This window comes from Falco cherrug, chromosome 10 (genome assembly GCF_023634085.1).
Source record: "Falco cherrug isolate bFalChe1 chromosome 10, bFalChe1.pri, whole genome shotgun sequence".
Lineage (NCBI taxonomy): Eukaryota > Metazoa > Chordata > Aves > Falconiformes > Falconidae > Falco > Falco cherrug.
The window spans coordinates 38161451-38187958 of record NC_073706.1 but is presented as its reverse complement, the minus strand read 5'-3'; the positions used below and the strand labels follow the sequence as shown (position 1 = coordinate 38187958).

Below are 26508 nucleotides of genomic sequence, written 5' to 3'. Positions count from 1 at the left end.
CACGGACTCCCGGATCTGACTAGAAGACCTTCATGAGTCCATATACGTCTCATTCTGGGGATGAAGCCTGATTCCCCGTTACAGATTTCCCACAGCTCACCTCTCACCTCCGGAGGGATTTATGGCCAGCCGGCTCCTGCTTCCTTTCAGCAGATCATTCGAAGTTATGTGGGATTCGCTGCATGTCACTCAGATAGGCGATTTGAGAGCCCTTCACGTTAGATCCTTAAACGCATCGCATCGGGGTCACCAATTTGCGGCGAATGAAGAGACGGGACGCAGCTTGATGCAAGCAAATGTCCCTTTATTAGTGATTTTCTTACAATTATATATGTTTCTAGCTTCTACATATTACACACTGATTGGTTAAATCTTAAGCGTAAAAAACACTGATTGGTTAATATTTAAGGCACACCGTTAGAACAATAGGAACTTACTAGTTTATCTTGATATAGCAATAATTTCTATTCCAAAGTTGGGGAGTTTCTTTCTACGCGGCTTTCTTGATTAACAAAGTTACATATCGGCGCCATCCGTTCCCTTATCTGGCTACTTGTTTCTCTGTCCGTCTGGTTGCCTCCTCAACTGTGACGGCTCAGGGGTCTGCAGTTAGCTTGTTCCTTGGTTCCCAGGGCTTGTGCCCTACAAGTTCTAACAAGTCTCTGTTCATCAGGCTATCAGTACTTGGACTCTTGTCCTTGAGGCCTTGTCCTACATTTGTCCATCGCAGAAACCCTCCTTTAAGCATGGAACCCAACCCATTAGCCTTTTCTCGTGCTCTTTCCCCTCACCACTGAGAAGGAACCTGCACATGGTCTTCTATACCACATGACTGCTTCTGGCCTTTCAGCTTCTCCCAGAGACATGACCAAGCCACATGCCTGCTGCTGTCGTGTCATGTCCCCAAGAAAATGGACATGGCATCCCTATCTTCCTGGAGAAGGCCTAGGGGGTACAGTGGCCGAGGGACTGTCCCAGCCATGTTCCTGTGGCTGGCCTGGCACCTCCCAAGAATGAAATGACCTCACATCCCCCTTCACAGCCATGCACTTCCTTCTGCATTAGCAGTTTCTGTAAGCATAACTGAGTTCCTAACAGCATACTCCTCCATCACGATCCTTCTGGCCTGGGACCTGACCAGAGAAAAGCGTGTTTGTTTTATCAAATTTATCAAATATAATCCCTAGAAACCATTTGAGTGGAGAAATATTCTCAAATAAAATCCTATATTTGTATTGACATATTTTCTATATCCTCTCATTCCTTTTTTTCTATTTTTTATTATTTCCCTCAGCATAGTCTTTCTTCAAAAACCTTTCAAGGGGATGATTCATTGCATCATAGAGTAACTCATGCTTGAAGGGAGTCCTGAACAACAGTTTGTCTGGCTCACCTGCCCAGGACATAGTGAACTAGAGGAGGTTGCTCAAGACCTCCACCCAGTTTTGTACCATCCACAAAGGTGCCGAATGCGCACACAGTCATAGCATACAGGGGGATCAGAAAGATGTTCAACAGTGTTGGTCCAAGTGCTGGTCACTGAGGGATGCAGCTAGTAACTGCCTGCATGGAGGATTCTGTACCACTGATAACAGTGACTGAGAGGGGACATGACATCATTACAGGTAACACAACACCAACATCAACAATAATTACAGACCACAACCCAGGTCTGTAATGATTTCCATGACGACAGCTGTGCAGAAGAGCAATGGGTTCATGTTTGGAATAATATCCAGTCATCAGTTTGCACACTGCACCCTTGAGCTCCTGGTTCCTCATACTGAGGGGGTTCACTGCTGGAGGCACCACTGAGTACAAGACTGACAACACCAGATCCAGGGACTGGGATGAGATGGAGGGGGGTTTCAGGTAGGCAAACGTGCCTGTGCTGACAAAGAGGGAGACCACAGCCAGGTGAGGGAGGCACGTGGAAAAGGCTTTGTGCCGTCCCTGCTCAGATGGGATCCTCAGCATGGCCCTGATGATCTGCACGTAGGACAGCACAATGAAAACAAAACAGGCAAAGGCTAAACAGGCACTAACCACAAGAACATTTTACTTTGAGCCTTTCAATTCTTTTCCCCATCCCATCATGGGGGGAGCTGTGTGGGGCTTAGCAGCAGGACAGTCATTATGGAAGGAATGTTGTGGGTTGATTTTTGAGACAGGTATCCAACATGATAGAATGAGCTGAAGGAATACTAAAACTAATCAAGAATGCCACCCTCCTCATCAGGAAAAAGGAGCTAAGTGACCTGCTGGGCCTTTCCATTACCATTTGAGTCTCTTTGTGGAGAGGTTTCTGTTAACTGGGAATCAGAAAATTCACCTTTCTTTCTCAGTGTTAAACGCCCAGGAAGCTTAGCATGCTCCCCTTCAGACGTAGATTTGCTCACATCAGAGAAAAAGATCTCATGGCCCATCGCAAATTCAGTTCATTTCCCTTTGTGCATCGCTCTTGAAGAACATCTTCATTTCTCCTGTAGAACAGAGTTCAGCATCTCATGGCCAACTCAGTCTCGAGGATAACATGGGGCACAGTCACAGGTTTGGAGCCAGGGAGGTGGAGGTACAGGGAAGCCTTTTCTGTTCCTGCACAGATTGAATGGATTTATTTTCTGCTTCCCTTCTCTTTGGTTTGGTTTAACTTCCTTCCACAGGTTTGGCACTTTTAGCACCTAAACTACATGTCTCTTTTTTTTTTCTACTTTTTGAAGTCCTGAAATTATGTAATTATACTGGAAGTTGCCAGTCAGGCTAATGAACATGATTCTGACAGCCTTTTAGAAATCATTCATGGTGCTGTGAGCATCCAGGGGGGAGCAGCGGCAGCACCAGCGTCCCCACCTTCTCTCCTGAGGCTGCTTACTAACTTTCTTATAACAGGTGAGAGTGACAGAGAGGTGTCCAGAGAACCTTCTCCAGATGGTTTCCAGGGGAATGCTAGAGAGAAAAAGGTCACTCACTGCCTCCTGCAGCATCATGTACTGAGAGTTGTGCTCCTACCCCTTGGCTCCTGACCATGCTAAATCCCTTTGGGCATGCCCTGAAGTGCTGAGAGTGGGGCAGCACAGACAGCACCAAAAGCAGCCACAGGCATCTGTCCAGCATGGCTGGGCTCACTGGAATGGGCTTCCTTCACCTTTGACAAATGCTGCCCGTGAGACAATCACCATGGAAGAAGTACTCTGCCAGTTTCCTATGAGCAAAGCTCTCCTGAACTGTGATCTTGCGAAGCATTGAGACATCTGAGAATTGAAAAGAATAGTCTGTATGTTTGAGGACTTTGGAAACAAGCAGGACATGCTGGTATGTGGATAATCTGCCTGTAAAGGGTTGCTTTGAATTAAAGCATTTGTTTAAAATAGATGTTGGTATCTCACAGGTCTTGTTTGGTTTGTTTGTTGGTTTGTCCGTTGTTGGGGGGGGGGGTGGTTTGTTTGTTTTTTAAGAAAAGCATTGCATTTTTCTGTGCATTTATAGAAGGAGTTAGATTAGAAAACAATTATGGTGACATTTCTCTCATGTGAACTCTAATTTTATCCGGGAAATTTTGAATGGCACCTCTGTGAGATAGATACAACCCAGAGGGAAAAGGCAGGAATACCTTGGAAAGAGAATCAAACTCTTAGGATGACATGCTTTTGTGAAATGAAAATTTTCTCTGGAGAAAACCACCCCGTGTTTTTCACTTGGCTGTTTTGAATGCTTTTATTACGTGTGTTCTAACCTGCTGTTCTCATCATTAATACGTCAGAGTTTAAGACGACTTCTCAAAGGGCGTTAGTGACAGCTGGAGAGACACAGCCAGCATCCTCAGTCTTCTGCCTGGAAGAGGATATTCGTTCCCCATGTCCAACTGAGATACTTCAACATCTTTCAGCTGAGTCTCTGCTTCGTAAGAGGCAATCTGCGGTTGCGGTGCTGCTCACTTGTAGATCACACCCTTCAAGTGTGCCCAGTGAGAAGTCTACGCTCTGGGAAAGGTGGGACACGCAAAGGGAAGGCTCCGTTCCTCAGACAACAAGAGCATCGCTCTGCTTCCACGAGAGCTTGCAGGGGACTGGGAAGCATTGCAGGGCTGGGATTGGAGCAAATGGGTCCTCGGTTGGTTTTGTAAGCTGTCGTAAATCCAGGAGACAGAGCAGAAATTTAAAATGATTCAGGACTCCAGAAGTTCTAAAAGCATGACCTACTCAGGAAAAACTGGGTGTTGTGGGGAGGTCACCCACTTTTAATCTCTTCTGTATGACTGAAAACTGCATGAGGCATTTTGACTGATTGCAAAAAATGTCTTTAAGCACCCTGAAAACTTGTGATGTATGCATCAGCTGCTGCTTATCTACCTACCTAAGATGTTCTGCGGATGCATCAATATCACTGGATTCATTGGCAGATAGAACTGTGTTTTACTTCTGAGGAGATTCACATGTCACCATGCAAAAAGGAATGATTCAGATTGAAAAGAGTCTCCCAGATATTTGAGTGTGTGGACACAGCATCAGGGGATGAGCCCTTACATGTGAGGAGAGCTGGGATTCATGTCTTTCACTCAGGTCTAAGAATCAAGTCATACTCTGCCTTGCTTTGTTTTGATGGCTTCTCCTTACCCAGCCTTGCCTTGCTTTATCTTCCCCCTTTTCCTCCCCATCCTCATTTTCACCCTATCTCTTCTGCATGTTCTGATGTTAAATGCAGCTCTTAGAAGACCTGGACAAGGAGTGTAAGAAAGACTGTTCTTGAAGGGGCTAGTATATATCTATTTAATTCCTTTCTTCTCATCAGTCACCAGGTCTTCTATTTAATAAAATCACCTTTAAAAAGAAGTCAAGTTTCTTTTTTCCTGATGACAAAACCCAGTCATTGAGGCTCAAGGATTCCATTCTCCCCTCTCTTTACAAAGCTCCCTGCATCAAGCAACCCCTGTTAGATTCCCTAACATTCATGCAGGCCTTGGTCAACCTCACCTAATCCCGCAATCACGTGTATGCTGGTGTTTGGAGTCTTTCTCTAGGCTTGAAGCCTATGTGATGGTGGACAGGCCATCATCATCCTCTAAGAGCCTGTTGTTTGGATTGCTCTGTATAGGGAAAATGCCCCGAAGAAAAGGCTTGGAGAATCACACTGTTGGATCTGGATTCATTCTTGTGGGGTTTTCTGACCTGCCCGGCCTGCAGGGCCTGTGCTTCACAGTCCTCCTGGTAATCTACCTTGTGGTCCTCATAGGGAACAGCCTGACTGCTCTCATCACAGTGGTGGACTCAAGCCTTCACAGCCCCATGTATTTCTTTCTGAGGAACTCGTCCTTCCTGGAGACCTGCTACACATCGGTCACTCTGCCAAAAATGCTGGTGGGTTTCCTGAGGGAAGATGGCAGGATCTCCTTCCTTGGCTGTGCTGCCCAGCTGTATTTCCTGGTTTTGCTGGGCAGCATCGAATGCCTACTCCTGGCTGCCATGGCCTACGACCGCTACGTAGCCATATGTGACTCCCTGCACTATACCCTGACCATGAGCAGGGTGCTCTGCATCAGACTGGTGGTGGGGTCATGGGTGGCTGTCGTACCACTGCAAGTAGGACAGACCTACCAGGTGTTCACTTTACCCTTCTGTGCATCCCATGACCTTAACCACTTTTTCTGTGATGTCCCCCCTGCTAGAACTGGCTTGTGCAGACACTTTCTGGAACCATGTGATGCTGTACACCATCATCATGGTATTTGCAGTCCTTCCTGCCTCCTTCATATTTATTTCTTACATTGCAATTATCAGGGCAATTCTGAAAATGCCTTCAGTTCTGGGCAGACACAAAGCTTTCTCCACCTGCTCTTCACACCTCAGGGTCCCTGCAGCCCAGGGGGCTGTGTGCTGGGGCAGGGGCTCTGCCGCCTGCCAGGGGCAGCTCTCAGCCTGCCCAGGAGCTCCCGTGGGGCTGTGGGGAGAAGCTGTGGGTGGAAGGAGCAACCCTACTGAGGGCAAGGTCCTTGTGCTGGTGATCGGGTGCTGCATGGGTCAGAGGTACTCACAACCCCAGCTCAGGCCCAGGTCATTTCCAAGGGGACGTGTCATGAGCATGTTCATTGCAGGGGTTCCCTGCTTCACTCTGTGCTTTCCTGAATCTGTGTGTCCACTTCTCTGTGTCTTGGCTTGTTAGGAATGGAAACTCAGCTGTGGAGGTCAGACCAGGGGCACAGACTATTAAAGCATTACACAGGTTTACCAGGAATTTCAGCAAGTGCCTTCACTCCCCACTAGCTTCCACATCAAAATATCCTTTCCTTTTCCATCAGGGTTTGGGTGACCTGTTGTTCTTTCAGGCACGCAGACAGGGAGCAGCTGCAGGGCAGAGCTGGGCACACAGGGGCTGAGCTGGGCTCTGTGAGCGCTGGCAGGGAAGAACCATGGGGCCAGAGAAAGAGCTGCTGGCAGGGAAAGCTGCAGGATGGAGACATAGGGACAGAGGGGGCTTGGAGCAGTGGAGGAATGCTGAGGAGAACACTAACACAGGGTAGATAGGGGCACCACCCACTGTGCCCTACCATGCAGATGCCTTCCCTGAAAATACACAAGTTTTCTCTCTTCTATAAGCTATCACAGCCTTTAGCTCATAAGTTCCAGGCTCCTTGGTACCTCCTCATCCAGCAGAGCTGGGCAGCTGAGAAGGAGCTGGAGGGACACACCAGATTCCCTCACACTGCCCTAAGGCACAGACAGTGCCCTTGCCTCTCAGCACTCACTCTGCTCTCCCTGAGCACAGCACAAAAACCTGACCTGACTCTGGCCATGGCCGTTGCTCAGCACGGGCAGAGCAGATGCTGACAGGCCCTTCTGCGCTGGGAGCAGTTGGGTCTGACCAAGTCCAAGGCCAGGACTGGCCCCTGCCCCCACAGTTCCCATGAAGTCCCTGCTGCAGAGCAGGGCTCACTGCTGGGCAGCCAGCGGGCACAGCCCCTGCTCCTCACAGCACACTCGGCCAGCACTCAGCACAGCTCCAGCCACGGCTCTGAAGGGAGCTCTCCTAGGAACGGCAGAGGGGGGGACATGGGGCAGCGGGGTCGGATCTAAGAGAAAGGGCTTTACCTTGGCTCACGGTAGTCTTTCCTGACTTGTCACTATGTTTGCTTCATGAACAGGACCCTATGGTTGGAGGCAGCAGATGTCCAATACGAGTTGCATCACCCAGTTCCTCCTCCTGGCTTTTGGAGACACATGGGAGCTGCAGCTCTTGACCTTCTGGCTCTTTCTGGGCATCTACATGGCTGCCCTCCTGGCCAACAGCCTCATCATCACCACTGTAAGCTGTGACCACCACCTCTACACCCCCATGTCTTTTTTTCTTTTCAGTCTCTCACTGCTCGACCTGGGCTCCATCTCCACCACTCTACTCAAAGCCATGGCCAACTCCCTCTGGGACACCAGGGACATCACCTATGCAGGATGTGCTGCACAGCTCTTTCTATTTCTCTTTTCCCTTTCAGCAGAGCGCATGCATGTGCATCTTATCCCTATTTCCATAAGCATTCCGTTAGTTAATAGATACTGTAATGCTTGTTACTCCTCTCCCTCCTCCCTGCTGTTTGTGGACTATTTCTAATGCATGGTTTGTCTCTGTTGCTATTATTTTGCTTAATTTAGCGTAGCACAGAGACTCTGCAAGTGGAAAATGATTTCTTCTTTCTTGGGCCTTAACATATAGGATCCTGAATCATGTTAATAAACTAGAAGTATTGTGATTAGATTCTGCTGATGGATACAAGCTCCCCTCTTGCATATGTTTCAGAAGAGTAGTATATGGATGTATCTTTGGCAGGTGTTTAGAAGTTGAATTCACCTGGGGACAGAGCTGGAGATAATTTTCACAGAAAGCTCGTCGTTTGCACGGAGTACAGGGTTAGATTCTAGATTCTCCTCTAAATGTATAAGACTATTATTTCAGGACCAAATTGTACTTGTTAGGATGTATTTATGTTATAATAAAAGAAATATATACTGTAATTGCAGGTGTTTGCCCTAGCTTCTAGATTTAAAGGACCAATTAAGCAACACACAAAATAATAACTTACTGAAGATTTCTTTAAGGAATAGTCAGTTCCAGCTATTTGCATTTTTAAGCTTCTTAGAAATGGTAAATGGTTGGGTGTATTTTGCAGATACCTTTCCACATTTTCACCTTTTATATGGAAAGATAAATTGTCTTAGAAACTCCTTCTAAGCCAGCTTTTTGGGCTGGAAAGTAGGTTTCTGGAGATATTCTGAGATGGGTTGTTTGGGGGGGGGTTTGTTTGTTTTTTTCTTTTTTTTTTTTCTTTAAGTGAGAGAAAGAAACAACAAAGCATTTTAAGCTAGACAGTAACAAAAAATTGCACCGCAGTGTTCGCGTAACACCTGTAATAGTTTGTACATATAGTACAGCAATGACTTGTGTGTTCGTAGGGAAGAGGCCAATACATTTTCTTTCTAAGATATGTATTCTGGGTTTCAGTCTATAGCTTCTAAGCTAAGGAACTAATTTTTCATACCTTTCTGTTTCGGGGGGGTTTTTTTTTGTTTGTTTTTTTTCCCCCCACCCCGGAGGATTGCCTTATTTGCTAAATATGACACCTTATTCATCTCACAGCACCACTCCAAGTGCTCATATGGCTTCTTCCACCACAGAGCTTTCTATATAAATTTTTCCATTATGGTGCCCACACAAGCAAATGAAAAAAAAAAATCTACATTTTTGTATTCCTCAGGAAACGGAATCCTGGTTGTATTGAAGCCAGTGGTAAAACCTCTATAGATTTCCTGGGGTCAGGATAACATTTGTGGCCTTGACCACCGGTGCTTTTCTAGGTTGAACCATTTCTGTTACAACTTTCAGATGTTCAATCAACCACTTAGAACAGACTAGCCCTTTTGTATAAAATTGCATCAGAGAGAACAGAACATTCAGAAAATAGTGCAGCAACTCAACTGTTTGCACCTTTTTGTCTCTTGGGGATCATGGCATTTTGCAAAATCACTCCTGCTCAGGGATAAATTGCTCAATTAACATATTCAAACAAATCAGAATCAAAGCTGTTTATTGATCTATTCATAGCAAGTAATTAAGTAGCCATCTGAACTATAGCTTTTGCTGCTTTTAGTTATGCATTTCCTGATAAGGTAAAGTCATATACAATTGTACTAATACATGTTCTGCTGCTAATAATAGCTTAAATAACTTTTTCGTATACAGTGTATGCTGCATCAAAATGCAGTGCTTGAGGGAAGTCTGCACATTAATAAACCTGTTTTGTTGTGGGGTTTTTTTGGCTTCATGCACAGTGGTTAAAGAATTCTCATTGCCGTGTACTTTGAGAGCCACACATGAAGAGCAGTTTGTACAGGCTAAGAATTCTCATTCTTCTATTATGAGTTTTAGACTTTGAGTCTTTATTCCTCCAGGTCCATGTCTTTTTTTTTTTTTTTTTTTTTCTAATCATGGGCTTTCATCCGAGAAAAATAAGATGTACATCCCAGAGAACTGATTAAAATCATTTCCAACAATACATTGAGAGTGATTTTGCAGGTCACAAAGCCATTGACTTTCCACTCAGTCTGAAGGAAGCCAGTAATAAGATATTCCATGTAAATTAAATCATAAGGGACTTCTGAAAACATACCCAAAACCAAGAACCTTGTAAGACTATAGGGTAATCCAGGTTTGAAGGAACTGCAGTAGGCCATCTACTCCACTATTCTGCTCAAAGCTGGATGAACAGTCCTTGTCTAGTAGTAAGTAAAGACTATCTGAAATTCAATTTTCCTGCCTTACAGTTTTGGGGTTTTTGGGGGGTTTTGGTGGGGTTTTTTTATTATTATTATTTTGAACTTGCAGCCCAATATATTTAAATTATGTTTGGAGCTAGGGATCTGTTTACAGGCCGTAACAAAGGGTGATTAGAAAAACAAAATTAGTCAAAATAGTTTGGAGACTTTCTTAAGAAAGTGCAAAACCAGACACCTCTGTGAAAATACACTATGTTATCACAATAAACAATAAAGCTATAGGTACACTGTAAATTTCTGGGGAAGCCGTTTTCAAGCAGGGACCCTGCAGTTCGTGCGGTTGTCTCACAGTCTTTATGCCAGTTAACTACAGTCTAAGGAGATCTGTGTCCTGTTCCTGACTGGTACAGATTTTGTCTATGATTTTAACAATTTATTTGATTTTATTATCATTATCTTTTTCAGTTAGGTCAACATGGGGCTGATGCTTCTTATTGTCTATATTGTCTGTTTAGAATCATGGAATCATGTAGGTTGGAAAAGACCTTTGAGATCATCAAGCCCAGCCATTAACCCAGCACGCCAAGCCCACCACTAACCATGTCGCTTAAGCGCAGCATCTATGTGTTTTCAAAACACCTCCAGGGATGGTGATTCTACCACCTCCCTGGGCAGCCCGTTCCAATGCTTGGGCAGCCTTTCAGTGAAGAAATGTCTCCTAATATCCAATCTAAACCTCCCCTAGTGCAGCTTGAAGCCATTTGCTCTTGTCCTGTTGCTTGTTACCTGGGAGAAAAGAACAACCCCCCCTGCCTACAGCCTCTGTCAGGCAGCTGTAGGGAGTGAGAAGGTCCCCCCTGAGCACCCCCCAGACTCAACACCCCCAGTGCCCTCAGATGCTCCCCATCAGCCTTGTGCCCCAGCCCCTTCCCCAGCCCCCTACTCGTCTCTGGACACGCTCCAGCCCCTCGGTGTCTTTCTTGCAGTGAGGGGCCGCAAGCTGAACGTGGCATTCCAGGTGCGGCCCCACCAGTGCCGGGTATAGGAGGACGGTCACTGCCCTGGTCCTGCTGGCCACACTGTTTCTGATACAGGCCAGGCTGCTGCTGGCCGTCTTGGCCACCTGGGCACACTGGGGGCTCGTGCCCAGCCGGCCACTGACCACCCCTCCAGGCCCTTTCCCACCAGCAGCAACCCAGCCCCTGCCCCCCGCCTGCAGCTGCCTGGGGCTGGTGTGACCCAGGGCAGGGCCCGGCACAGAGCCCTGTTGAACCCCATCCAAGTGGCCTCAGCCCCTCGGCCTGGCCTGCCCAGCCCCCTGCAGAGCCCCCTGCCCCCCCGGCAGATCGACGCTCCTGCCCAGCTTGGTGTCCTCTGCCAACTGACGGAGGGTGCGCTCCATCCCCTCGTCTGCGCCCTCGGTGAAGATGTTGAACAGGACTGGCCCCGCCACCAAGCCCTGGGGACACCCGCTGTGCCCGGCGCCAGCGGGATGTAGCTCCATTCCCCACCGCGCTCTGGGCTCGCTCCAGGCAGCTCCTAACCCCGCGCAGAGCGCCCGGCCCGGCCAGGAGCAGCCAGGTTCTCCGGGAGATGCTGTGGGAGACGGTGTCAGTGTCCAGGTAGACACCACCCACAGCATTTCCCTTGTCCACTGGGTGGCTCACCTTGTCGTAGAAGGAGATTTATTTAAATTTATTTATTTAGAGAATACATCTTGTGGAACAGGAATTCCTTTGTGAATATGCAGTTGTTAGCACGACTGAAGCTTGATCTTGGTAATCCAAGTAGCTATTACTGTCAATAAATGAATGAAATGATAAGCCTATGGATCATAATTGCAATTTAATAAGTGTACATGTATATGTAAATTAAAAAAATAATACCACTTCTTTTCTTTTTTGCTCTTTCACATTTACATTTCTCATATCCTCTTTTCTTCTTGTTTCCTTGGAAACTTCCATTTTGAGAAGATAACGATAGGTTCAGTATTAAGTATATGCAGAACGCTAGCTGTTTTCTGCATTCTCGATGCCCATCCAGTTTCCAGTTGGTATGGGAGGTGATGGAACATTTCCCTCATTTGCAGAAAGGAACTTACTTGGAGAACTTTCATGCCCACTGGTTAGTAAGAGGGGGAAAGGCAATGCAGGATATAGAATCACTTTGCTTTTATAGGAAGGATCTTTCCTTCTTTGCTGTAAGAAACAAAGTGATATAGAGGACAGTGATACAATATACTAATAGAATGTCAAAAGTTAGTTGACAAAATTATGTATCTTCATCCACCGTTGTCATTCGACTTCCTAGTAACTCCTGCCTGTGACCTCCTTGGTATGAAATTTTCCATGGGCCACTGATCTCAGTCTCTGAGGTGGGAAGGGAACGGCACGCTGGTTCTGCAATTCTTCCGTTCGCCCTGAGAACGAGACCCTGAAGGGAGGAGGGCTGCTGTTTTCAGCATATTTGTGAGTCTGTCATTTCCCAGAGTCTAGGAGCTGTAACAAATAATCAGAGTGTGGGAGCTAAAAGCATAGATACAGAGAACAGAACAAGATCTGTTGGTGTTGTGTTCCAATTTTTATTCCTGTTCGCTGTGCCTGCAGGCAGCATATGAAAAGCATAAAGCAGAGTTTCTACAGGACATGAATTACTGTTTCAAGCCTGTTTGTCTTTGGAGGAAATCAGACCGCAGCTTCATGAATTCAGGAGTTTCACAAGTGAAATAGAAAAATTTATTTGCTGTTTGGTTGGTTTAGTTACAATAAAGCAATTATAATACCAGTAGTAAATAATATTTATGAGTAGATGGAGAAAAAACAAAGTTAAACATTGCAATATGGAAATATGCTATTTTTCCTAAGTAGCTATCCAAATCAGAACTTAATATATAAACTTTCACATTGCTATACAGGAACAGATCAAGAATGTTAGTTGCAGTTAAAATTCCTACTTAATAAGAATTTTTCAGAAAGAGTCTGAGAGAGGAGTGGGTTTTCTGCAGTCCTACACAGATGAACAGAAGCTGCTCCAAAACTTGCTCAAGCTTCAGCATTCTATTCTCAGTGTTCTTTCACAAAACATGCCCATAAGCTTTCATGTATCTTGTCCAGCCTTAAGAAATTTATTGATCAAACCTTTCTTCTCTGTCAGTGTTCCAGAAAAGCTGATTTCAACTTCTAGTGATTTTTCAAGCAGAAGGGTAGCAGGAACAACGTACCTGCTCTGCTCTGATCTACATCCCCATGTCCTAGAAGTGGAAACCGACAGCTTTTCGAAATACCTCTTTTTCCTTAGTCGTCATCATGTTGCCACAGAACTGAAGCAGGCATTAATTCATAGGTTAAATGTTTCTCATGAAATAGGTATTCAGTCTCCTAGGTAAATGTTAGGTAGGTAAATGGTTAGTTAATAGGCCATTTTTTCTTGTCCATTGTTAATACACCCTTTAATCATGTCTTTGTTTCACTCCGCACCTTCGCTTGTCTCTTAGCAATTCGTTTGAGGTTTTTTGATACTGTGATCAGAGTCTCTTAGTTTCACCTTATCTTCATCATTCTTTGAGCTGGTGAACTGTATGTGGTGATTTTCCCAATTATCTTTGCTGTTGTGTAGGAATTAGACTTAATCCATTATCACTAAGTGAAAAAGGCTACACGTTGCTTTGGTGTTTGTTAGAAATAATAGTAGCTGGTAAGAGCTTTGTGGGTATTAGAAATCCTGTATGGAAAATGTAACTGCAGTGCTGTAAGCCCTAGTTTCTTTCCTGTGCTTTTTAAAGAAAAACTGGTGCATTTTTGTTTTAATTTTGCAGTTATAGCAGAATGTTCCAAACTGGCTGTTTCTCAGTCCCACTCTGCAAATGTGCTCTACCTATTACAGGTTAAGATTGACTATATTTATTTTTTAAAAGACAGATAGAGGAAGGCAATAATTACTCCACTGTTTGTGCTGAACCCTCTTTTATAAAACCTGTGTAAAACTATTCATGGTTATTGTTTTCACAGAAAGAGTCACAGACATTAACTCTTTATGAACCCAGGTTGTCTTGGGGAAAAGTCATCTTTCTTGCTGAATAACCAAAACAGATTAATTTATTAATTTCTTAGACAAAATTAATCTATATGTTATGTCACTGCACATCTTGACAAGAATTTCTCTTTCACCCATATCCTAAATGCATTACACCTGAGTATTTTTTCTTACGCAAATCTGCAGTACAAATATCCGGTGTTTCTTTTTCCATTCCCATTCCTGAGATGAGTGTGTGTCATAAACAACTGTATGAAGAATCAAGCTAAATGTATGCGATTAGAAGAAGATGGTACGTTGCAACGCATAGAACAAAAGAATCACAACAAACCCCATTCCCTCCTGTGTTAGGGACTTCCTTGGCCTTTCCTTCCGTGCCCTGTCTTGCCTTAGGAGACAAGTGTTCAGCTGCTGTTGAAGCATTGCCTGCCCTGTTTGCATTGATGAGATGATCCTGTTCATTTCTTGAAGCTGTGACTTTTACCGATTATCTGAAGGTTATGGTTAGGCTTCCCTAAATTCTGACCTGAGCTTTCCCAGCTGACAGCCTGGGGCATTGAGCTGTATCTTCTATATTAGATTTTACAGCTGGAAAGCATTTCTGCTTCTCAGGAGCCTCTTTAAACAGTCTTTAGTTAATGTTTGGAGCTCAGAAGTAACTGGAACTGATTTGTAAGAACTACTTTTTGTTGTTAGTAACGTTATCAGATCCCAGCCCCTGTATGATACCTTCTTTTCCTAGTGAGTTCATCAGATAAACCTCCAAAACACAGCAGAACGCATATGAACTTGAGAATGCATATGTAATTACTCACGTATGTGTGGCTCACTGAGGTATGAAAGCCCAAAATACATCTTCTTCCAGGAGTATGTTTGAGTATGTCTTTTTAGTTCCTTTTTATGTGTGTATGCTTGATGTTATTTATCAAATCAGACTGTTAAAATATTTCTCTGAATTGTCTCTGAAACACAGTGCCTGAAATAGCTTCCCCTTTTCACCTTGTGAATAATTCTGCATGTCTCCCCTACTTCTCCACATTTTCTGTATAGTATAGCCCATTCTTTCCTTGAATCCCCTTCAATAATTTCATACTCTGCCTGCATACGTTTGCTAATGTTAAACTATGTCGCTTAGAGCAGCCAACATTGCCTAAGCGTGTACGAGGACGGAGTTTTACAAAAAGTTAAGAGTATGCAGGAAGTATAACATATTTAGAATGAGGTTCGCTACCATCATTGCTATTATAATCTGGGGGAGTGCCTTGTCCCCTTGAACTTTTGTGCCTATATGTGCTTGTGATATAAGGCATATGTACCTGTAGAAATACGGGGGGGGGGGGGGGTGGGGGGGGGGGGGGGGGGGGTGGGTGGGTGTGTGTGGGTGGGTGGCTGGGTGGATGTGGGGGTGTGGGGGTGGGGGGGGGGTGGGGGTGGGGGTGGGGGTGGGGGTGGGGGTGGGGGGGTGGGGGGGGGTGGGGGTGGGGGGGGGTGTGTCTGTCTGTCTGTCTGTCTGTCTGTGTCTGTGTCTGTGTGTCTCTGTCTCTGTCTCTGTCTGTCTCTGTCTGTCTCTGTCTGTCTCTGTGTGTCTCTGTGTGTGTGTCTGTGTAATATATATGTATATATTCCACATATATATATATATGTGGAAATCTATATAGTTATTTCTATAAAGGGGGTGGCCTCCAGGTAATGATCACTTCCTCTTGGAAGGGATTACTTCAACAAGATCCTGTTCCAATGTACCTCTTTAAATGTTTTGTTATGTGAGATTTGCTCAATGTGAGAAGACGAAAAAGATTAATTTCCTATTTTCTGTAAGGTAGACATATTTTACTGAAAAGGCATATGGACAGTAACTTCTGTTTTCAAGAAATGTGTGTTGCCAGCAAAAATTATTCATGATCGCTTCCTTAAATCGTTGGAATAAGGAGTGGGAAAAATATTTCACTTGATTAATAGGATTAGGAATAAGAAATCAAGAACCATATTTTCTGGAAAAATGGATCTGCAGATTTAAAAAAGAAAAAGAAAGGATGCTTCCCATATCCACTAGTGGAAATTTAACTTTGTATCTGGGCATTTGTTGGCCTGTGCCATGATGAAGATGGAGCTGCTAACAAGATGCAAAAGACTGAAATGCAGTTCAGCATTTCAGAAACAGCAGCTGAAGATTTGGAATCAGTTACCAATGTAGCTGTTAAACTATAGTGAGTTTCAGAAAGTGGCAGCTGATTAGTACACGCCGCTCTCTCTGTTACCCTAGAAAATACCCATTAGGCTGGTTTCTGTTGGAAGCATACCCCAACACCGCTTTGCAGAAATAGCTGGGATGTTTGGGTAGTCAGCATGGACTCTGTAAAGCAAACATAAACTCCACAACTCATCCTGGGGTTTCACCTACAGCTCGTTAAGGTCCTGTGCATTGCCCCAACAGCAATGATGAGGCTTGGTTTAAACTACGCGTATGCAATTAGGTATACGTGACTTATCGGATAGATCTTACTAACTCATAGGTTCAAGATATATTTAATATCTATCAAGCTTTTTTAAAATTACATGGCTCACAAAGCACTTACATAGATGAACAAATAGCTCTAATGAATCTATTTTACCAAGTTTAAATTGTAGCCACAAAAATATTTCTATTTTGGAACATGCTATACTACTAAACAGAATCTTTTCTCCCACCACCTTAAGAACTACTAATCTGCTTTGTGCTAACATTAGTCTATCTCAAAAGTTCTTTTTACATTTATCTCTTTCCCTTTTTCTCATTGCTCTTTGATGTTTTATTGTGTCTCTACCTCTGATATTTGTAACATATTCTGATTTCATATACACTTTTGTAACATCTTAGTAGTATTTACAGTGGTATTACTCTTGAACGACACAGAAGTAACAGATCAAAGCTTCTTTTCTTTTTAATCATCTGCCCCCTATGGCATAGACTGTGTTTTCGTCATTCTTTGCAAAGCACTGTGTCAAGCAGCAAGAATGTTTGGAAGACATACTGAACCAATTTCCTTTCCGGAAAATCTGAAATTGCAAGCAGACAAAAAAAAAAAAATCAGACATATAAGATAATTCATCTGTGATGATGTTCTGCGCCACTGTGCCAATTTTTCACCCACAGATCTAAAAATATCTTAACACAATCTCCAAACGTTAGGGAGTTGGAACTGATGAAAGTTTTGTTTTGTTTTGTTTGGATTGGGGGTTTGGGGTTTGTTTGTTTGAAGATTTCTGCACAAAGTCTGTTTGAATGTAGCGGTCCTGAGGAATTGAGAGGATTGCTGAACACAACTTGATGATCGATGCAGATCAACATTTACCATGCTAAGCAAAGAGCAAGCTTAATCTGACTGAACCAACTTCAACTTGACTCTTGCTCTGATTAGTACTGCCTATTGATTTGTGGCCTGATGGCCAACTCTTGCTCACAATCATGTTCAAGTACAAAAAATCTGTAACATCAGCAAGGCTTTGGGAACACAGGAAAAACCAAAGGATAAGGCGTGGTAATTAAAAGTCTGCCAAATTAGGTCCCTCCTCTGGTAAATTTAAGGTTTTATCCGGAGAAATTCTTCCTGGCATCCACTTAGCTCATTATTGAAGTGGAACAACTGAATGAATATGCAGCATCCCAACATCAACGTCTGCTGTTCTTTGGACTCACATGCAAATTTTGTATTGTAGTAACACCTGGACAAAGACAGATAAAGCAGTTACTCATTATGTCAAATCACTTGGCATCCTCTGTGGTCTGACTGTTAGTGTTTTGTATTATATACGGATTCCAGTGAGCACAAGAAAAATAATAAGCATTTCCACTGTTTATAGTATGACTATTGTCAAGATCCATTTTTATTCAAAGTACTGCAACTATATGAACTAATGCTTAGAGAAAGAGAAAAGAGTTTGATTGTTTTTTGAATGTCATGCTAACTTTGGTAATCCTTTTATTATATGCCTTTTCATCAGGCCTTCACTGTATATCTATATTTTAAGAGAAAACATACACACAAAAAAATCCTGTCAATTCAGTCTGTTAAAGGATTTTTTCTCTCCCGAACTTTGTAATCCTTGCTTGGAGTTCTGACAGAGGAATGGTAATAGGAGAGCTCCGCTTTGTCAAAGACTGAAAAACAGCAATGCTTGCTTGCTGACAAAATCTTGAATAAATAAGTTGAGCATAATCAAAAACAAATTTAAAATAATTTCTCTCCTACTGCAGGATATTATTTGAGATTTCTCTCAAATTAATTGCAGTGCAACACTATTGGCAGTAGCATGGAACTTACTGAAGTCCTATCTCCTGTATTAAGAGAAATGTTAATACAGTGAAAACTTCCTATACGATACCCTTGCCCTCATGAAAGAGGAGGGAGAGACTTGCTGGGCCAACCCTGTCTGTAATGCGGTGGATTTCTCTGTCCTGCAGGGCAATGGGTGGGAGTGAGCCATCACCACCCCCCCACCGCCCCCATCCCCCCCGGGCAGCAGGCAGTGAGCAGCAGGATCAAAGGCATCTGGAGGGGCAGGAGAGGAGCGGCAGCAAACTGCTCTCCCTGCCTGAAATCCTGAGGCTGCAGAGCAGGCACAGAGGCTCTGCAGAAGAGTTTTACTGCAGGTCGATGTTTGAGCGTATTCAGGTGAGAGAGTAGCTGGGGAAATGGTAGCTGAAGAACTAACTGCTTAGTAAAAAGGCTGCTTATTCCGTCTGACGTGCGGAATTAAACTCCGTAACCCAGGGTAAGTTATAAAGCGGGGGTGTTTATTGCGGTGCCGGGTGCAAGGGGGGTCGCTCCTCCTGGCTTGCACACGTAGTTTTACTCACGATACATATTTACACAGTGAAGTTGGTTAGTTCTGCCCAAAGTCTACACCTACGAGCTAATTATCGGTTAGTTGCTTTCTCGCTTCAATTTAAAGGTAGAGTTCATTTTAAATTTACTCCCCGTGCTCCCCGAGCGGGGGGATTCACTCTCTTCGGGGGGCCCATTTGAGTAGGAGGTCGGGATCTCCCCCTACCACAGTGATTGTACCCTGGTGTCCTTGAGCCTTACCCCTTCAGCAGCCTGTTTTCTTTCAGCAGCTCGCAGGCCCCTGCAGCAGGCTCCGTATTCACACGCCGGTGGGGCTCAGCTCCCCCTGCCCTGGCTGCCCCCCGAGGCGCTGAGCGGGCCGAGCCCCAGCCCTTCTCTGCAGGCAGGGAGGCTCCTGCCCGCCTGCCGACGGCTGCTGGCCCCGGGGCGGCTCCTGCCTGCGGCCCGGCTTTCGGGGGCACCACGCTGTCTCGCATCAAGTCCCCCCCTTTTCCCTTAGCAAATTCTTTTGCTTAAACAATACCATTCTTAGTATGGATTCTGGTAAAATATTTCCCATCTTCTAGCCTTTGTCTTAGCCCTTGTTTCTTCCATTCTTCATAACTGCTATCTTTTTTTTTTCACATGCACAGAAAGCATCGTAACGTAATACAAATCAATAATTCTAATACAATAATTATGATAACTACAACAAAGGGCTGCTTCAGCCACATAAAATGAGGTAGGCAAGAAGTAAACTTTTCCCAGAGGTCAGAAAATCCAAAGGAAGTGTCATCTAGGGATACTTGATGTAGTATTTTGGGGGTTATCCAAATTTGTTGCAAATCCGTTTCAATACGTTTTTCTTGGTTAACATAGACACAGCAAGTCTGATTAATAACCATACACAATCCTCTTTCTTTTGCTAAAAGTCTGTTCAGACCCGTTCAGTTTTGAAGTACTACATTTCTTAATGAAGAAACTTTGTTGGACTCCCTGTACAGCGTCCATGGTGAGTTTTTCCATTTGTTCTATTGTGGCAGAAATATTTATTATTGCTTTTTCTAACTCACCCCTAATGAAGGAAGATGCCGTCTCGCAAAACTATGGAATGCTGAGGGGCTTTTGGGTCATCAGGGGGTTATTAGTTCCTCATTTAACCAATTTCCATGGGGATCTCAAAACACCTGGTGGAGGATGCGAATGATTAAATATCCTGCCTTGGGGAACTGGTATCCTACCCCAGATTCACCTTGCCGTCAGTTAGGTAGTCTTTTCCTGGCCCTGCCATCTCCACATAACCACCATAATCCTTGATGTAAGCAGCTATAGGTCTGATTAGCGAGCATATCTAGATGCACTTTCCCACATTTCAGGGTAATACTATATTTTCCTTTTGTATTAGTTGGTGTTAGAATTGGCGGGCCACATACACTCCAATTCAGAGCAGTATAGTTTAAACTGAGCCATCCTGTCAGTGGAGCATTCATTCCCATCATTCCCTCTAATTATTGTAGAATTTCCTGATTTCTGTACTTCATATCAGGGTCCTGCCGTACTATCTGGAGATTTGTAACAACCAAATCCTGTATGATTAAATGGCCAGCTCCAATTTGCCTGTGATACCATTACACCATATAATGGAAATTCTCTACTACCTCTGGAAAATGCTGAACATACCCAGCAATCTGCCAGATTCAAAGCATTCGTTACATTATGGGTTAATTGTACAAACAGATTCTGGTCCCAAGAATGAGTTCCTATTGTACAGAACATTGTTAATATACAAACGATCAATGGTCTTTTTGTTGGATCCGAAGCCGCAGAGGTCTGGTAGGTGTTGATTTCCATTGTGACTTAGGGGCTGCCTTCGCTCTGGTGTGGCGGATCCAGGATGCTTGTTCCTTAACTCTGACTGCGGTATGGGATGTAAGCAGTATTTGGAAAGGACCTTCCCACTTCTGTTCCAGAGGTGAACCTGAAAGAGGTCTGACACATACATCTCCTGGCTCCATGTTATGCACAGGTCCATCAAGACCTGGAGCTCCAGTTCCTAAAACTACGTCTCGAAGCTGTTTCTGCATGCTTCTTCCATAATCAGTAAGTACTTCATTCTCAACTCGGGCTGACGCTCTGCTCCTGTTTGTATACTATAAGGTCTCCTATACAATATCTCAAAAGAACTTAGCCCTTCTTTAGCTCTGGGCTTGGTTCTGATTCTCAGGCGCGTCAGAGGCAATGACTGAGGTCAAGATAAACCAGCCTCCTGTCCAGGTTTTACAATTTGCGGCTTAATTAGGTGGTTCATTTTCCACTTGACCACTTGCTTGTGGATTATATGGGGTGTGTAACTGCCAGTCTATTCCTAAAAATTTAATAACTTGCAGAATGACTTTTTCAATGAAGTGTGGCCCCCAATCGGATGAGATTACTGCTGGAACCCCAAATCTCTGTACTCTTTCTTGTAATAGTACTTTGGTTACTTCTTTAGCTTTGTTGGTTCGGCAAGGGCGTGCTTCGGGCCACCCTGAAAAGGCATCCTCAATACCTCCTGCATGACCAGCAGGTATTAGGACCCCCCTTTTGGGGTCGGTGAGCCTGGATTGCGATGACGGTGCCACCTTGTCCCGCGGCCCCACGGGGATTTCAGGAGTTCACCTGGCTCCCGGCTCCCCCTTCAGCTCAGCTGCCCCCTGCCCCGCACCCGCCCCGCACCCGCCCCAGCCCCTCCGCACCCCGCTGGGGTCTCCTTCATGTGCCCACATGCCGGGGGCGTCCGTGCCCTGGGGAGCCCGTCCCAGCGCGGGCACGGAGGGGAGCGTCGCAGAGCCCCCCGGAACGGCGAGCGCGGCTCGGGGAACGCCGGCCGAGGCGTCCCGGGGCAGGGGGGGCGCGGGGGCCCCCAGCCCCGCAGCGGGCTCGCTCCCGGGGCTCGCTCCCGGGGCTCGCTCCCCGTGCCCCGAGTAACCCCCCGGCGCCGGGCGAGGGGCTGCGAGGAGCCCGGGGGAGGGGTCGGGCCAGGGCCCCTTTCCCCGCGGGGCTCCGGCTGAGGGCCGGGGCGGGGGGACCCCGGGGCGGGCAGCGGGGCCGGCGGCGGCGGCCCCTCCCTGTAGCGGGGCGGCTGCCGGCGGCGGGGCCGGGGCGGGGAGCGGAGCGGCCGCTGAGCGCCGCCGGGCCGCGGCCGCGCCGGGGCAGGTGAGCGGGGGCCGGGGCGGCGAGCGGCGGGCGCGGGGGAGAGCGCCGGGGGGGCGGCGGGGCCCGGGCCGGGGCGGGGAGCGGGGCCGGAGCCGCGCTGGGGGGCGCGGGGCTGCGCGGGGGGCCGGGGGCTGCGCTGCCGGGGGGCGGCCGCGCTGTGCCGGGAGCGCCGGGCGGTGCCGGCTGCCGGCACTGGGCTGCGGCCGCGCTGCCCGGGCCGTGCCGGGGGCTGGCGGCGCTGCGGGCCGGAGCGGCGGGGCCCGGGCTGCCGGCGCGGCGCGGGGGGCGAGCGGGCCCGAGGGGGGGCTCCTTCCGCCGCGCCCCGGGGGGGCGGCCCGGTGGTCCCGAGAGCCGGGGGGGCGGCGGCTGGCGCCTCCCCAGAGCCCCCCCGAGCCTGCCGCGGCCCCGCTCGCCCCGCGCCGCTGCCCCCCGCCCCAGCCCCTCCCCCGCAGCCGGGCCCGCAGCCCCCCCCGCCCCCGGCCCTGCCGTGACGGCTCAGCCGGGCCCGGTGCGCCGGGCGCTGCCTTGGCGCGGGTGCCGGTAGCCCCGGTGCGGGCAGGGAGCGGCGCCTGCGGAGCCCCCGCGCAGGGGGGGGGGTCGGCCGGGCACGGGGGGAAACTGCTCCGGGGGGGATTAGAGAGAACGGGCCCCTCACGGGAGCGCACATGCTGCAGGAGGCTTCTTTTGGGTAAAATGCAGCTGCATCGACGGTTCAAGGGTTTTGCTGTTCTGGGCTTCTTCAGATGAGCTCGTTCGGTGGTGGAACTTGACAGTCAGTGAATAACCCACGTTGGGCGGAGGAGCTGTCCCAGGTTCGGCAGCTGCAGAATGAGCCCTCTGATACTGCTGGAAACGCTGAGCAGAAGCCCGAGGAGGGGAGATGAAGTAACAGCGAGTTCTCAACGAAGCAAAAGCATGGAGTTTTGTCCTTGAAGTATGCCTTACCTACTCAGATTTTTTGGGATAGGATCACAAATTTTCATCCATTTGCTGTTTTCATCTCTGGAGTGCTTCTGGTTTTCTCCTGTGTTGCACAGCTGCATGCAGCTGGCTGAGGAGAGCTGGCTGGCCTCGTGTACAGAGAGCAGCACACGTCCTGCCGGTCAGCCAGCCCTGTCCACAGGCTGGTGCTGCATTCCGTCTTTTTCTGAAGGCTGGATGTTCAGCTGCCACAATTCATTTTCTCCCTTGTGAGTCAGGAAAGTGACATTGTACTCCTCTGGGAGTACATGGTGTCTTTGAAGGCATTATGCTTACTGCTTTAGACTATACGTTGTGTGCCATCCCACACTGATTCCTGGTGACTAAAACATGAAGGAACTAAAGTTCTACAAGAAAGTGGCTTGGGGTTTTTTTTTTTTTGATAGATGCATTTGACACTCCTTCTTGTAGTCTGTCTTCATCGTGAGATCCTTGTTTAATTAAAAGTAGTAGTCAAATTCCAGAAGGGAAACTGAAACTAACTTGATGTCAGGGACATGCTGATCTGGGGAGAGATAAGTGCTGGAACAGCTGTGCGTATGTACCATAAGAAAACAGTGTTGTCCAGAGATTGCTATAGTAGTAGTATGAAGCCAAGAGGATGAGTGCGGCGAATGAAGAGACGGGACGCAGCTTGATGCAAGCAAGTTGTCCATTTATTAGTGATTTTCTTACAATTATATATGTTTCTACCTTCTACATATTACACACTGATTGGTTAAATCTTAAGCGTAAAAAACACTGATTGGTTAATATTTAAGGCACACCGTTAGAACAATAGGAACTTACTAGTTTATCTTGACATAGCAATAATTTCTATTCCAAAGTTGGGGAGTTTCTTTCTACGCGGCTTTCTTGATTACATATCGGCGCCATCCGTTCCCTTATCTGGCTACTTGTTTCTCTGTCCGTCTGCTTGCCTCCTCAACTGTGACGGCTCAGGGGTCTGCAGTTAGCTTGCTCCTTTGCTCCCAGGGCTTGTGCCCTACAAGTTCTAACAAGTCTCTGTTCATCAGGCTATCAGTACTTGGACTCTTGTCCTTGAGGCCTTGTCCTACAGATGAGTGGCAATTAAGTTATTCCTGTGAGCTCACAGTGTGCCACAGGCAAATCTCAAGATGTTCCCTGCTTTGGAGTTTGTTCCTCTCTCTGTTGGTGGTGATTAGTTGGAAAGAAAGCCTATAAAGTATATTAGAATAGAAAAGTCTCTATCCTGTCCTTTCACCCACATTTTGGGCACGTAATGCACAAAGATGAAAGATTTGGAAGGGGCAAAATAACTAGTTAACATTTATTAACTAATCCACAGAATCTCTCCAAACATGATACTGAGGCAAACAACTCAGGGGAAGGGTATGTGAGGGTGAGAATTAAGTTAAACAACTAACAAATAAAAAAAATAATTTGCAGTTGCATTAGCTAGGACCCTTCTTCTAGGTGATTTACATTTTTGCTGTGCCCAGTTATACCGTATATACCAATAATGAATATCCTGGCTGCCAAAGTCTTCTAAAATTATTCTCAAATTTTTTGGTTTATGAGGCTTAGAAGTTCCTCTAGGAGGCCACACATCCATGGGTCCTCCTCTAGTACGAGTCAGGAATGGCCATTCCTCCTGGCACAAAATAATGAATTTTCATTTCAGCAAAGCCTGTGCCAGGGATATCTTTTCCCAATTCTCTAAAACCTCAGCAAGGGGTGCCTCCCTTTCAGTGCTGGGTGTACTTTCCATTCTTACCGAATTCATTACCTTCCTCACCAGTATGTGATTTTTTAAATTTAAACGCAAGAGCACTTTCAGGTCTGTGTCTGGAATTACCCATGTCCAAGTCTCATCAGGTGATCTCACCTAGTTGCTGGCAGCATTGGTTTGGTATAATCACAACTTTGTTACAATTGGTTTGCTTTAATCACAACTCAGAGCTGGGCCACCACCCCAGCGAGTGGCAGAGAGCAAAGGGATACAGCACGGCTTATATACACTTATCAAATCATTAGTCAACGTCCGAAGTTTTTAGAAGTTTCCTTTGGTCTTGTCAGTTCTGCAAATCCATCACCTGACCCTGTCCCAGCTGATTGATCGATTCGGTTCCAGTCTCTGCCTCGGTTCCAGGCTCCTCCTCGGATCGTGATCTCTGCCTGCTTTAACTCACACACTCCTTCAAGCACACTTAGTCTTTGAACAAGCAATTCCTATTCACATCTACTGATTTCTCTAGAAACACCTGCATTTCTGCAAGCACCTGTGTGCACAAGGTGATCATCTGTTGTTTCTCTGTTCTCCCACTGATTAACTGGACTGGGTGTTAAACCAGCCTTGGATTAGGGCTATACTGGGGATGAGGCCTGGTTCTGCTGCTTAGCTGCTTCAGCACTTTAAATTTCTGAATTCAAAACACATTTTCTTTACAAGCAATAACATAACAATGGAAAACAATTATCAGTGGTTTGGTCACTGCTGATGACAATTGCTGTTTCTAGTGTATATGTCACGTTTATGAAACCTGGATCTGCAGGAAGAAAAATGTTCTGTTTCATGTCCACAGATGAGCTCCCTGAGATGAGCATCCACGTTTTAACAAGCCTTTACATCAAAGGCTGTAAACGAGTGTCAGTCTGCACAACCAGCTGGGAATCTTGTGTTGTTCCAGGCACATCTTTTTGTCCCATTCAATACCTTGTCTGTGTGATTTGCCTTTTTGTCTGTCTTGTGCTCTCCTGCTAAAGACTTCGTAGGCCTCAGTCTTCTGGTACTGCTCCAGCTCCCGCCTCTAATGCTCCTTATCTCTGTCTGCTCTCCAGGAGTTTCAGGGAGTTGCCTCCCCTTCAGGAGGAAGGGAAGAAAAACAACTTGCCAGATGAAGTGCTGATCCATTTCACCTATGCAAACAGGAAAGGAGTGAAGAAACAATGAGAATGTACGTGAGATGCAAAGACACAGGATTTCTGGATAATATTGCTGTATTCTGGTGTGTGTCCGCCCCTTTTTTTTTCAAATTCAAATCACTATTCTGTTCACTCTCTTTTGTTAGATCTAGAAGTAGCCTGCTGCTAAGCTACTCAACTGAACTATCACCTACGCAGGCACTTCGGAATTGCCTTTCTGTGCCAGGATTAAATGCTGCCATTAAATGAACAGATCAAGCTTTAACGTTCAGACCTGTAACTGCAGGGTTCCAATACACCCTTGTTTTCGTGCCCCACAGACAAAAAAGCACTACTATTCTACAACCACACACTTCACCCATCTGACAGGCAAACAAAACATCATGGCTATTGGAGAGTAGCATAAAGGTAAAAGAGCCTAGGTGATATCAATTTAAGCTATCTACATTTAGGTTAAAAGAAAACCAGGCTAGAAAAAAAAACCTATTTCACACGTGCATAATAGAATGAGCTTAACTGGAGAACTCTTTGGGGGGACCAATGAACTGAAAACCATTTAAGGGGTGGTCACAACACTTGCTAAAGGGATCCTTTCCAGAAAAAAAAAAAAAGTTGTTGAGCAAGATTTTCACCTAGTGAGTTTAAAATTCAATGGAAATAAGTATTCAATCAGAGTGAACATTAGTCACTGGGTATGCCTTTTATTTTTGTTATGTCATCGCAGCAGTACATGCAATAGTTATAAATTTCATGCATTTGCAAACCTGTTTTGACGCTGCTGAGGACACAGTTAATATTCTAGATTGGGGTGCAAATTTAGTGATGCTGTGTTTGCGTTTCTGTTGGACACTGTA

The 26508-nt window shown here is 46.0% G+C and overlaps 1 pseudogene; it reads left to right on the top strand.

Annotated features, from left to right (window-relative positions):
• The first annotated feature begins 5096 nt into the window (after positions 1-5096).
• On the top strand, positions 5097-11253 carry LOC129736956 (olfactory receptor 10AG1-like; annotated as a pseudogene).
• Positions 11254-26508: the final 15255 nt, after the last annotated feature.